A 14,468-nucleotide genomic window follows, 5' to 3' on the forward strand; every position below is an offset into this window, starting at 1 on the left:
GAAATGAGATGGGACGTTAGGAAATTTACCAAAAATCTTTTTGCAAGGACATTTCTGGACTACTGAGCTGAAATCTTTCTTTTCTATGATTCATTTTTATTTTACAAAACTGATAACAGTGTAGAATTCATGCCAGTGCAAATTGTTCCTTGTGTCTGAGTAAGGAAAATAACAACGGCAGACAGCAAGTTAGACTGACTAGGTTTCCATGGACAGTGACCCAGGTGAAGGATGGTGGAGGTGGTGCTGCGTTTCGTAGACATGATATACACAAGTAACAGAAGAAAAGGTTGAACAAGACGTGTCAGACAGTTCAGGAGAAGTGTTTTCTGTGGGAGACTAAGTAACTGCCTTTGGTGTGGACTTGTAACTTTGCATACCTTTTTACATGCACAAAAAAGCAATACTTAAGACATACTAAAGAAAAGGGGAAAACTATTGTGAATTATTGGGTTAATAACATTTTATGTGACAGATTTTTATTTATTATGTACATGTACAGTCCACATGGGTTGAGCACTGGTGCATTACACAATAAATAACTACTACTTTGAAAAACCTGAAAAACACTATATGGTATATACTACAAGTATTTTAACAGTATTTTGTCAGTTCAAGTAGGTTAAAGCAAATATATGGAAATTCTGATCCAGGTCCACCCTGGAGTCCTGTAGAGCCTATAAGAGCTGGGCTGAGTCCTATGTATATTAATTAATCATCAGCTTCAGAGAGGCGACACCTGTAGATATCATGATGAGTGCCATTATTACACTGTCAGGCAAACTGCCGCTCAGCAGGAACTGCAGTGAAACAATAAAATGTAAAATAGACTCACTAGACCAAGGCTGACAATGCTGTTACCTGAATGACTTCTGAACAATTTTTCACACAAAAGCAATTATGTAGAGTTGTACCAGAATGGATGAACAATACAAGACTGCTAGCAGAGTGCTTGAGCTTATACTGTAATAAAATACACTGTCCTTCTACTGTAGTCACACTGTCTAAATATGGGTTTTCAAACACATTCACAAAAATGCTCTCCAAACATATACACATATAATTTAAATCCACTATAATTTCCAACTGTGACGCTGTTAATACTGACTAATGGTAATGAAATCAGAACAGGTCCTCTATAATATAGCCTCACTATTCTATCTCAAAATAATATAACAGTGGAATTAATGGAAGAGTTTTCTTTATTTTGCTGCATGACCCCCTCAGGCCTCCTCAGGGGTCTGCAGACAGGTTTGATCAGTGATTGCAGAATGACATCCCCTGCTGAGACTCCATTTTCCAGCTACGGGCTTCGCCTGCTTAGTAAGTGATTAGATTAAAAGGTGCGCACTTTCACTCAAACGTATTTTCTGATCTTCTGATACATGGACTGACACCATTTGACAGATAAATATGGTTATTACTACGAGACAGGCACAGATTTGTGAGCGTGGAATATCTCTGAACAGTGTGGTGAAATACACCTCAATTTTAAATTTGATTTGTTTTGTTTTTTTAAAGTTATACTTTGCAAAGTTTAGAAAAACAATTATGAACATCCACAAAATGTAGCAGTCAAGCTATTGACTCTGTCTGGCCTAATTAAAAAGAGTTTTCTGTTCTGTTTTAATTATTTCATCCCATGATTTAAGGTTAATTCTGCCTGCAAACTAGCTTTCCCTTTTGGTGCAATAAAGGCTGCGTTTCATTGAATACAAACAGTGAAAGAGGCAAGTTGGACCGACCTCAGCTGAAGCTTAAAACATGATGAGCATGGTGACATAAGCAGACCCTCTGGAAAGAAACAAGAAATTGACATAGACTTAATGAGCAGTCATGCCACCATGAAACAACACGCAACACTACCCAGAATGCCTTTCGCCAGCCTTGCCATATTCTCTCGGGTACAGGTCCTCAAATGACCTCAAATGAAGCCTATCAGCCTTTGTCACTTACAAACTCACACAAGGTAGCGGCAATCTAGCCGTGAAACATTATAGCTGTGACTTTCTGAGCCTCCGCCAGCTGACTGATTAGGACATAGGACCGGGTCAGGACTGATTGCCTGAGCCTCAGACCGTATTACAATTACACTGATAGAATACTGACCTTTTCTACCAATGCTAATGTAGGGGACTGTCAGTGCTGCCTTTAGTGTTGTCCTGGGTGAAGCACTAAATAACTAGAAATACACAAGGCGGTTACAGTAACAGTACACATATACAAACGATCACACTTCCACCCGGTTCACACACATTATACACATTGCTTTTATCTTTTTGCAATCCAATCTTAATGACTCCATTAACTGAGAGGCCATTAGCGGCATTCACTTTATGGCCAGCCAAACAGCCCAGCCGGGAGCACATTATGGAAAGGGCATGTGTGTCCTAATGTCCATTTCTTGTCATCCTCCTCACACACACACAGACACACACACTCATACACTCACTCAATCTTTCCCCCAAGGCCAGCTAGCCTGAAGCAAGCAGGAGTGGACAAACGACTAAGCAAACAGGGCCATTTTTTGTGCTCCATTAGGCAATGAGGAGCAAAGGTTTAGTGCAGGCTGCAGTGCCTCGCGCTGGTGGTCAAGCGGTGGAAGATTGAAGCCAGAGGAAACTGAAGTGCTGCTCAGCGTTAGAAGAGATCTCATATCCCAAATTAGCCCGGCTGGCTTTGGAGCAGGGGCTGTCTGAGACACTTCAGGGGTGAACTACCACGCAAGAGGCATCACGGGACATGATAGCAAAAGCCAATCACAGTCTCAAGTTGATAAGAAAATGATGGATCCAGTGCTGACAACTGTCTAGCAATTATCTATTACAGCTATAACATTATAATTGCACACCTTTCTGAGAAGAATGAAGCATTACAGCTTCTACATTACAGCACCGTTAAAAAAAAAAAAACAGCTGCTGACCACCTTTGAAGAGAGAACAGCTGCTCCCACCAAAGAACTGTAAAATGACTAATGATGCAAACAATGTGAAAATTTGTTTTTTTTCTCTCAACAATAACAGAGATGGAGAATCATCAAGGAACAATACTCTCAAGTACAATCAAAACTGTAACCAGCAAATAAAAAATCTAAACCAGTGATTAGAAAATGTAACCCTGAGGGATGATGGGATCACTGATCTGAAAGGAACCTAACTGGTAAAAACAGGGGCAATGGGACAATCTGAAACCCAACGTGAAAGATTATCTTATGAACCATGTGCATAAACACAATTTAGACCAAGTCGAGTGAAACGATTTACTGTACGAGCACAGTACTGCCGCTGTGAGATGCGTGTAAAAAGGGGAGACCGAATGAAACGAACACACGACTAATAATCTGGCACATCATCTCCATATTGCCTTTCTGCATGTCTGGTCTCGCTGAGCAGAGTACGTGTGATTCAATATGGATGCTTTTTGACTGGAGCTATACTGGTTCTACAAAGTGACTCATACAGTTATTCTGTGACTACGGGGCTCAGCTGGGGAGAGCCCCGGGGTCAAAGTTCATTCGATGTCACTGAAGCAAATACACTCCATGACATGTACATGAAACCTCCACTAGATGACAAATGTGCTGCACAGGAACAGGAACTGAAAGGAACGGTTGCCGACTCGCATTGTTTTAGGGCTTTTTTAAGCTCCATGTTTGTGCTGTGTGTCATATTTCATTGATTTCGTTTTGTGCCCTTTGCTCTGCTTTGTTATTTGTTACTTTTATACCATACCATCACATGCTAAATAAGTCTTTCTGTTTCCTGCTCCAAGCTAATCTTTAGCTCTGCAGGCAAATGGTTGTTCCTGCTGAGAGGAGAGTGGAGATACTTCATATCTCAACAGAGGGGGTTTGAGCCCAGTCCAACCCTGATATTAGCTCACTACTCTGGGAGCAGTGGGTTTCAGACGGTTGTACTTTACTTCCACTGAGCAGCACTGGACAGCAGTTTTTGCTGCCTGCTTGTTTTTCCCCTCTCCCGAGGGGTGGGAGACCATTTATCAGCTACCAGAAGAACACGTATCGATGTGAAACACAGCCTGGGAATTCAGCTTTTATTACACTTTAAACTGCAAGGTCAACTTGGCAGGTATCCGTGTCAAATCTGTCAAGCGTGGAAACATGAAACAAATAGCCCACGCAAAGGATGCGGTGTAAAACATCGAGATAAGGGGCAGAAGTCCCACCATGAGAGCCTTGGTTTATGTTTACACGTGTGGAATCAGATAATATACAGAGCGGTTTCCCTGTTTGCTTGTTTTTTTATTTTTTTGTCCCTTTTGGAGCAAAAACATACTCAAAATTTATGTCACATGACTGGACATGATGACACCATCTACTTGAAGAAAAAAACCCAGGTCGACAATATTTGCCCCAGTATTGTTTTGTTTATGGCGCCTTGTAGTATGAAAAGTCACACCGACTCTTTACTCAGCGGCAAACAGAGAAGCCATGTTGTGAAGCACAGGCCCTTGTGAGTGTAATGTAGTCAGTACTGTCATGCCTTTGATGCCATCATATGCCATTCCTCCTCTCTTCTCTGGGTCTTCTGACGGTGACAAAGGGGATCGGCAGCAGCGTGTTATCAGTGTGCAGCTGCAGTAATCGTATTATTTAGTAATCTTAATTCTGAGAGGCTGACCAACAGTGTGAACAAAGCGGGGCCTTGCTAAGCCCATCAGAGTGCTCCCATGGAGCAGAGGTCTTTTCCTGCTCCGCGGCCCCTCTAGACCCACGCCCTCCCTTTTCCCTCTCTGTTTCTCACCCTCCCGCCTCTGTGTTCTCCCCTCTGTTGCTTTCTGTCTCACACTCTCCGTCTCCTCTCTCATTCCCCTTCTGCTCTTGTTCTCCAGAATGTTTTTCATTCTCTCTCTCTCTCTCTCTGGCTTTTTTCCTTCCCTTTTTCCACCCTCCCAATCTTTGTGTCTCTGTAACGCTCTGAGCTGGGAGTTTGTGTAATGGCGTTATTCACAGTTCATTGGTCTGTTTGAAGGGACTATCTTGATTGAGCGTCTCCCGGTGCAGGGCCTGGTGACTGTGGGAGTGTATAAAGATGTGGATGTGTCCGCGGAGATAGATGGGCTTAGTAATATGCAGGACATTGCAGAGGCTGGGTCTCGGGATAGGGTTTCATCCAAGGCAACACATAGGGAGATAAAAGGAGGCTGAAATGATATGCAGCCGGGGTGTAATGCTCAGGGCATTAGACGTGAAATGGAGGCAACAAAGAACTAGTCAGGGAATCAGAGTCATTCTCATTAGCTGGTTCACCCTCTTCAGTTTTAGCCCCCCATCCCCTTTCCATCTCACCCTAATGAATGCAAGTACACTGACACAGAACCAAAAAACTGCTCTGAGAAGCAAAAATACTCACCACTAATTAGTTCAAATTAACCTCAGGACCAATATGTAGGCGTGCACACACACCACCCCTTCCACACACATAGGCAGGTCCTTTGCCTCTTTCTGACACTACTCTGATGCTGTTGTAAGCTTGGCTGTAAGATCAAAATCTTTGTCTTTGGCAAACACACACACACACAGACACACGCACACACACACACACACACATACACACACACATGCTTAAATTGCCTGGAGCAGAGGAAGCACAGTAAAGCAAATCTGCTGTGAAGACACCATAAAACCAACACTCTGCAGAAAGACAGACCACATCTTTGTTTCTGCATACTTCTGAATACACGCTAATGACATGCAGTGAACACGTGAACACATACATACACACATAGAAAGAGAGAGAGTCCTACTTACAGAATGAATCAGACGTTATCAGAAGCGCTGTGCCATAATAATGCTGTAGTAGTGAGTCAACACAGGCATTGAGATCTGAGACCACAGGGTTTTAGCACTTCAGCCGAAGGGTTGGGGGGTGGGGGGGTTGCCTTGGGGGAGTCAGAGCGGTTCACACTGTGTCATTGGAGGTGAATAGAGGGAATCTGGAGGGTTCCAGTGTTTATACTCAGATGGAGAAAATAATCCCTTTAGGACAAGGCAAGAAAAATCAACAATTGATGAGTGGAGAGGTTCAACTCTGTGTACAAAGAGAATGAGGGATTGATTGGGCCGGTGTTTTTCTTCTCTCTATCTCTTACTTTAAGAAAAAAAGCGAAAAAATAACAAGAGCCCGTCTTGACAAATAAGAAAAGGAAGAGTTGAAAAATTAGTCAATCAAAATTGGGCTCCACCTTTTCTTTTCTTCTGTCTTTTTCTGCTTTCCTCTGTCTGCCCACCTCTTGTTTTCCTCGGGATTGCAGTGGGCCTATGAGCAGAAGAACGCCGGCATCGGAAAACCAATCACCTCACCAGACGACGAGAGAACATAAAGGAGTAAATGACAAGCAGATGAAGGGGAGGATTTCCGACACCTGCTCTCTCCCTCTGTTTCTCTGCCTGCCTCCCTCCCTCCCTCTCTCTCCAACCTGTATTTCCTTTCTAGTAACAGCCCCCACCCTCCCAGCCTGTTTTTAGTGCATGGGCTTGCCACAGTACAGACTGAGGTGGATGCAGATGAAGTGAGATTCTCCAGAAGCTACAAAGACAGGGATGCTCCTCTTCTTTCTTTCCTTCCCTCTGTTTCTTCCTCACACACTGCATAGAATGACAATGAATCGCACTGTGTCTACTGTGCCGGCAAGGGATGTCTGCCTGGCTCTCTGCCTGACACTTGGAATAGGCTGTGTACCCGTTTTCCTGTCTGTCTGTCTATCTTCCTGTCTGTCTGTCTTACCAGCCTCAGAGCTTGTCTATCATTCAGTATAGCTGTCTGTTTACCAGGCCATCTTTCAGTCTGTCTTCCTGCCAAACACTGACATACAGACCAGGCAGGTGCAGGGGGGACATAACCCTACTCTCCTGCTCAAGTGCCCCCCCTGGTGTAAATCCTGACCCCTCCCCTGCCCATTCTGCTAACTAGCCTCCAACACCGCACAGATGAATTAGAAAAAGACTTTAAGTCTCCAAGAGGATTTCAAACAATCCTAGTTAATTCTGTTTTTTCTTTTCTTGCTTTTTCTGCTACTTTGTCTGTCTTCTTCTTTCTCTCTCTACCTGTTTCTCTCTATTTTCTGCTTTTTCTTCTCCTCTCCTCAGTGCCAGTCTCCTTGCTCGTTATCTATTCTGGACAGTCTGTCCCTCCTCTCTCTCCATCACCGAGGGAGGATGAAGAAGAATGGTGCTGCTTCATAATGTATTTCTCCGCAATGTGTGAGAAAGACGGTGAAAAAGAAAGAGGGGGAAAATGTCGGACAAAGTGAGTGTTTTTTTAATTGTTCCTTTAAAAGAAAAAAAAAACACACTCTTCCCCAACAACAAATCAGAAGAGAGATCCTCTCCAGGGGGGATTTTCAATTACTCGCTTTTGCCCACAAGCCAATCTGGAAAAGTGGCCCGGCTCTGAGGTGTGCACAAAAGTGTCGTAATCTCGATAGGATATCCGGTCGATAAATCCGGACATGTCCAAAAGCTCCATACCATTGCTCAAGCATCACTGCAGCCTATTTAATTTCAGATGAAGTCCAAGAAGCTCAATTGTATGCTCAACAGGTTGATTGGATTGTTGTAAGATAACTCCTATGAGGCTTGTCCCCCTCTGCCTGTCTCTGCTTCCAGTAGATGGCCTCTGGTATCTCAGTCTAGCTTGTCGGACCTCAACTCTGCAGGTTCAGTCCTCGCTGGGATTGCTCAAGCTGATGGCTGGAGATGGTGGCGGCGGTTAGGTGTGGAAAGCTAGTCGCTGGAGGGTGTGTGTTGGCTTCCATGTTGCCCATTTGGTGTCCATCTCTGCAAGGCTTCAGGTCTAGAAGGAGAAGAACAAGAGAGGCAAGAAAGAAGAGAGGAGAGAGAGCGAGAGTGCATGAAAGGTTAGCATGGTGACATTTGTGTCACTCTGCCTTATCTCGTACGTCATTCTCCTCCTCGTCACACTCCACCCTGCCTGTCGTCCTGCTGTCTATTCCGTCCTTGTCACTCTTCCTCCGACTTTGCTGCTTGTTTGCTCCTTCCTACTCTCCACTCACTCTATGATTTGATCCTTTCACTCTCCCCCAACAAGCTCATCTTCAAACACTCTCCCCCGTCACATTTCTCTTCTATTGCCTCTATCCAATTTTATATCTACACCTAGCCTCCTTTCTTCCAATCATTTCTCCTGTCTTTTTCTTCCATTCCAAGTTAGCTGTCTATCACACTCCACAGTATCCAAGGCAAGATGCATGTGCAGGAGCACAACTAAAGGACAGAGAGAGACCTCTGACTGGTGAGTGTACCTGAGGCAGGTGGAGGACTGCAGTCCAGGCTCATGGTAGTGGTCAGGTTTAAGTAGGCATACTTGACTGACTAGGGCTGTCATTTTTATTCAAAATTCAAACTAGCATTCAAATTTGGAAACATCGAGAATATTTATTTAATCTAGCAGGGTTGTTCCTAAAATACACTTGCACACCGTCTGATCCACTGCATGCCCTGTTGCCTTGAGTAAACTATTGGTTGGTCTCTCTGCTAACATAAGAAGGAAATGAGAGACATGAGAGCTGTGCTCAATAGATAATCATGACACCAAACCCTCTTAGAGGTAATTGGAGGAAGCATTTTGGATTCAATATAGATGGAAAAATCATGCAAAAAGACAGGGCTGTTTGCTAACTTTGTAAAATGCAACTGCATTATGGTAACACTAGCTTGTCACTCAACTGAGGCAGCTGAGGCACCATAAATGAACGACACAGAGTTAATTCTGCAGTGTATTTAAGGCTGCATCGTTTTTATAGCCACGTGGGTTCAAACAAATTACATATCAGATTGAATTAGTTCAAACTAGATTTTTGGAAAAACTGACAGCCCTAGTCAAGACAGACAGGCCTTTGGCTCTCAAACTAATAAGAGGGAAGCAATAATCAGCTCATTTTTCAGTACAATACAGGATACAGGGATTGTGGGCTGATACACTTTGATACTGTAAACAAAGCTTGTTAGGGGTAAATATGTGCTTTTTTAGTTTTACTAATCTTTTTACTTTTTCTAATAAGTTTTATGGTAAATGAAAATAAGAGAATCTCTTAAATTAGTCGTCGAGCAGAATTGAATTGTTCCACAAATAAATAAACAGAAGAATACAATTATATTGATGAAAATATCCTCATAAAGGCAAAAAGCAAATTAGATCTTGTGCACAGTAACAGTTTGCCACAAACAGCAATCTTCCCTGTTTTTTAATAATTTTAGATTTGGGAGTAACACAAGGACATTTTTTTATGTACACAATTAAAGTGTAGTGCCTTTTGGGAGTCATAACTGACGTATACTTTGATCAATTATTCAGCTCCATGATGGATATTGTTACATTTATGTACCTTTACTTTGTGCCAAGACATACTCGTACATCTGTCAGACAGACAGGTATGCAAGCAGAAGACAGATGGCAAAACTAATGTTGGTCTGAATTTCTTTTTTAAAAATGTCTTTCATACCCCCTTTTGTCAAATAGCCTAAATTGCCTGAACCTAAAAATAGCCGCAGGATGTCAAATCTTTGCTACCCAACAGGTAGTCGTGTCTCTGTTACTATGCAACAGTTTGCACCTGTTGAATATACAAAAGTCATTTTTGAATTCTGATCAAAAAGCTCACAGCTGAGTGATGGATTCTTAATTCATAACAGCACAGAGAAAGCATGCATTTCGTTAAAAGTAGATGTGAACTCAGAGCCACGCAGCAACAATATCACCTCTTTGACAGATCAAAATGAAATCATTAAATAGGTTTAGTGACTTCTTCCATTTTCCAGAGTCCAGTGAGGTGATGGTCTATTTTAAAGTGAAACATTAGAGGCCATTCAGTGTATCAGCTCCAATCAATACTGCTGTGTGAATAGATGTGACCCTCCTGTGACACCCATATCCTCCCAGGACCATTTAGGATGAGACCATGTGTGTGTGTTGGCTCACTGGTTAGGTGAGTGCTCAGTGTATGCATGTGTGTGTGTATGTGTGTATCTTTGTGCACAGCCTTTGTTGGCATCATTAGCATGCCTTTGTGTAGCACATGTGAAAAGATGTAGGTGGGTGTCAATTGGTGTGCAGAAGGTATGTCAGCAAGGAGTGCAAAGACCGAGGTAAGTGTAAAGCGAGTGACTGTGTGCGTGTGTGTGTTCATACGTGTCACAGCTGTCATACCTGCAGCAATTAAACACATTGATCTACTTCATAACCTTCTGTTCTACCAATCCCACACACTGAGGCTGAACACACACCTCTGCCCTCTCTGCATTGTGTCAGACGCACACACATGAAACGCTATAAAAATGATTGACACACAGAAACAGAAATAGCAGTCCTTTCACACACACATACACACACATCCATGGCATCTCCATTCATTGCCAGTGTCAGATTCAAATGTCTTCGGTGTGTCTGAATTCAAACAGAATGTAGAGAGGAGCTTGAAGACACCAAGAGAGGGATGGAGGGGGGAGGGGTGACACAGCCGAAGAGGGGAAGAGATAGAGAAGCAAAGAGGGAATAAGGGGGAGAGGGGGGTGAGAAGCAACAAATTGAAGTGAGCCATTCAGATTTCTTCCAAATCCATCAAACTGGACAGGCCTGTTGATGTCTCGATGGGGGTAAAGAGGATGAGGAGAGATGGATGCTGGATGAAAAGAGGACGGAAGGAGGGATGGAGGGAAACAGGTGGGGGAGTGGTAGGGAGGTGGGTTGGACAGCATGAGTGTGAGAGACACAAGGAAATGAAGCGAAAACCCATCAGTGGTGAAAAATGTTCTGAACATAACTGCAGACTGAAGGAGAGGAGACAGACAGAGAGGTAAAAGAAACAAGAAAATGAAAGGTGAAAAAGAAGGGAAAGAGGAAAAAAGGAGGAAGAGAAGGACGGACACTCACCCATTTCAGCGGGCTCTCCACAGGCGAGCACAATCCCTGCTCTGTGATCCCATCCTGGGGAAAGGCGCAGCGAGATCCTGGAGCTCCCTCCGCTGAATACCAATGGGGCTGCTATTATCAGCTCACACACACATACTCGCACACACACACACCGGCACTGTGGAGGAAAAGGCACAAACACACTGAGTCAAGTGTGGGGTAGTTGTTTAAATTAGAAAGGAAAAAAAAGCCTGTTTTCACTGTTCAGTGATGCAAAAAGCATATCACAATAGAAGAGACATTGCAGTACAACTGCATTTGCATTCCCTTCTTCCTCTCTTATTTTCTCTTTCTTCATGAAAAAAGCATCAGAGGCAGTGCACAAGCCGGAGGCATCAATCCACACACACATACACACACTCATACACTGGCATTTGCAGCCTATACAAATACTTACTGAGCATATATTCAATCCCAGCGAGTCCCACAGTCGACTCTATTCTGGCTCACAGCTCCAAGGATGTTAGGGAGAAATGAGTTGTCCGCTATTTTCCTTTCCCTCCCCGTGGGTTCCTCACAGCAGCATCTGATGCAGAGATAAACGGATATGAAGGCAGACTCTCCGTCCTCCCTAATTTTCTCCTCATATGCAGTGTACATCCAGTTTTTCTGTATCCATTTGTTGATTCAGGTCCAATCCGTCTGGCTGCCTGTGGACTTCGCTGTGATTCGGCGACACGCGGCAGCAAACTGCATTCACTTAGTCACCCTCCCCTCTGCCTCTCTCCTCTCTGTCTCTCCCCTTGCTCAATAGTATACCCGTACCTCCTTGGCTTTCTCCAATCTAATCAGCTCTCCCCCTCTCTCTCTCTCTCTCTCTCTCTCTCTCTCTCTCTCTCTCCCTGCACCCTCCCACTCTCTCCCCTCCCTCCCTCCTCCTTCCCAACACCCACTCCTCTACACTCTCTCTCTCTCTCTCTCTCTCTCTCTCTCTCTCTCTCTCCCTCCTAGGTATTTTTCTCAAAGATGAATATCAACTCGCACCCCCCCCATCCTCTCTCGTCTCTCTGTCAGTCTCTGAGATAAGCATTTGAAATAAGGGGAACGGCAAAAAAAAACTGTCCATGAAGAAAACACACAATCTGAAACAGACCCACACACACACCAACAGAGAGAGAGAGAGAGAGAGAGAGAGAGAGAGAGAGTAATCATAGGGATGTGTTACATCCCTAGCCAGGGTAAACTACCCTGACAGAGTTTGACATGGCTACATGCTCAGGGTGACAAACTCTATCACAACACCACGCAACTTGCCTTATACCCTATGACACACATCATGCACTGACACACACACACACACACATACGCACGCGCACACAGCAGGATCAGATGTAAACACACAACTGGGCTCACATACTGAGGCACATATTGACATAATGTCACTGATATGCACAAACACAAGCGGGGGATGTAGAGGTAAACACACACACATAATTCCTATCAAAGCAGGAGGGTAGATCAAACATGTATGTAGCTGTTCACAGTGGTGGAATGTAACTAAGTACATTTACTCAAATATTGTACAATTCTGTCGTATTCAGCAGTATTTGTATTTAACTGAGTAGTTCCATTTTATGCTACTTAATATTTAAACTGGACTAGATTTCAGAGGGAAATGTTGCAGTGTTTATTTGACAACTATAGAAGATAAAGATTTTGCAGTTTGTTTGTTTTGGGCATTTTATATGTGGAGCAGACAATAAAGAGATAAAAGGAAATAACAGAGGAGAGTTGGAGAATAACATCCAACTGGTGATGTTGCACTTCATGAATGCCCTGTAGATTACCATTTCTCATACCAAACATGTTATCAGCTTAAAAAATATGATGCTTTTTTATAGAAAAAATACATATATATAGATTTAGTACAAAGTTGTACAGTTTTACACTATAAAGTGCATAAAGTTATTAAAAATTATCTCCACTTTGACCAACAACAAAAATAGTTACATTACAGGACAGTTAGTTACCACTCATGTAACTAACTGAATACCACTCATGTTTGTATATGACGACCTAGGAATGAGAACGGCCTGTGAAGCGTTTAAAAAACTCACAACTCTGTTTGGTTTGTCTGTTCTGGGCTACTGTAAAAACACAGCGGTTCAACATGGCGGACTCCATGGAAGACGACCCGTGGCTCATTCTAAGGTAACAAAAACATAAAGATTCCCATATTCTGGTGATAAACTAATGAAAACATACCTATGAATATTATTTCCCATTTCTGCCAATAGATCCATCTAAATGTTACACACCAGACCTTTAATGCATATAAAATACTTATGCAACGCTCTAGAAAGGCCCATTCTGCACAGTGAATAAATTTTGCTGCCAATACTTCTGCACTTTTACTTCAGTAAAATATTGAATAGAGCACTTTTACTTAGAGTACATTTTACACTGTGACATTTTCTACTTTTACTTAAGTAAATAAATGAATACTTCCAACACTGAGGATACACATGTACACAAAATGTACACTCACACATTGCTGAAAATCATCTCTCTTCTCACCAGAGCACCCTGACACTTCACGTGGGACTCCCTTGAATGGAGCTGACATCCTCCTCACTATTTATAATGTTAACTCATATAAGGCACAACTCCACAACAGCATGAGCCCACTGCAAGCAGACAGCAGTCTCCAGAGAAGCAGCTCACACTATATGATGTCACTGCCTAACTCCCATATCCCACTTCTATCACGCTGCGCTGTCTCATCCCCCCTAACGAGACTGGGACGTTGGCCTTATGATGCCTTTGTTCCTCTCTGGTGCTCTGGTCGGTCCAAGTAGCCTTTTCAATATAGATCTTTTTCTTAACCTTGCAGCCCCAATGCTCTCTTAGAATTTCATGTCCTCTAAGGCTATTAAACTTGCCATAGTGTGTTGAATCATTGATTTTGTCACTCTGTGCATGAGGTGGCGCTTTAATTGCTAGTGACAACACTGTGTTGCCTTATAGTGATATTTGTAAATTCTGCTTTAAAAGGTTTTAGAAGAGGTGTAAGGTTACAAGATTGCTGTTAAATTTTAAATGAACGAAATGACAACTAAATCTGCCATGTGGCTATTAATAATTAATACATATCATTCCAGTCCAACCAAATATTTTACTCAATCCACATATAATATGAATACACAGTGGCGTAATGTAAAGCTAGAGCCTATTTGTGTCTCCCTTATTGACTAATATCCTCTGATTTGAGCCTTTGGATACATCAACTCTGATTCATCCACTAAGCTGTCCCCTAATCAAACAGGGAAGCAAATATAGTATGTGACAATGCTGAGCTGTCTCCTCTGCTCTGGTCTCAAATAGCACCCCCACCCAATGCTTCATCATGTTTTCACCTATTCACTTTGCATCTCATAAAATAATGTGCATCTCAAGATGTCTTTGTCCAGTGGGCGGACAGTGCTGGAACACCTATTACTCACTCATGCTTGAGCCTATTAGACTGCAGCCATGTCACGCCAGAGGTTCCCCAAGGCCATGGCATTTTTTTCTGTGTGT

General features: G+C 43.0%; 1 protein-coding gene across 3 annotated transcripts in view; it reads right to left on the reverse strand.

Annotated features, from left to right (window-relative positions):
• Positions 1–11,733, reverse strand: part of grik5 (glutamate receptor, ionotropic, kainate 5) — a 78,803-nt gene extending 67,070 nt beyond the window's left edge. For 2 of the 3 annotated variants that reach the window (XM_051406627.1, XM_051406626.1), the window contains exons 1-3: positions 11,347–11,732; positions 10,911–11,067; positions 5,771–7,814 (exon numbers count right to left, since the gene is read on the reverse strand). The gene's annotated coding sequence lies outside the window, so the exon portion shown is untranslated. Of the gene's footprint in view, positions 1–5,770; positions 7,815–10,910; positions 11,068–11,346 lie in introns of all 3 variants that reach the window. The other variant, XM_051406628.1, reaches the window with a different exon arrangement.
• Positions 11,734–14,468: the final 2,735 nt, after the last annotated feature.

The sequence above is a fragment of the Dicentrarchus labrax genome, unplaced genomic scaffold (assembly GCF_905237075.1).
Source record: "Dicentrarchus labrax unplaced genomic scaffold, dlabrax2021, whole genome shotgun sequence".
NCBI lineage: Eukaryota > Metazoa > Chordata > Actinopteri > Moronidae > Dicentrarchus > Dicentrarchus labrax.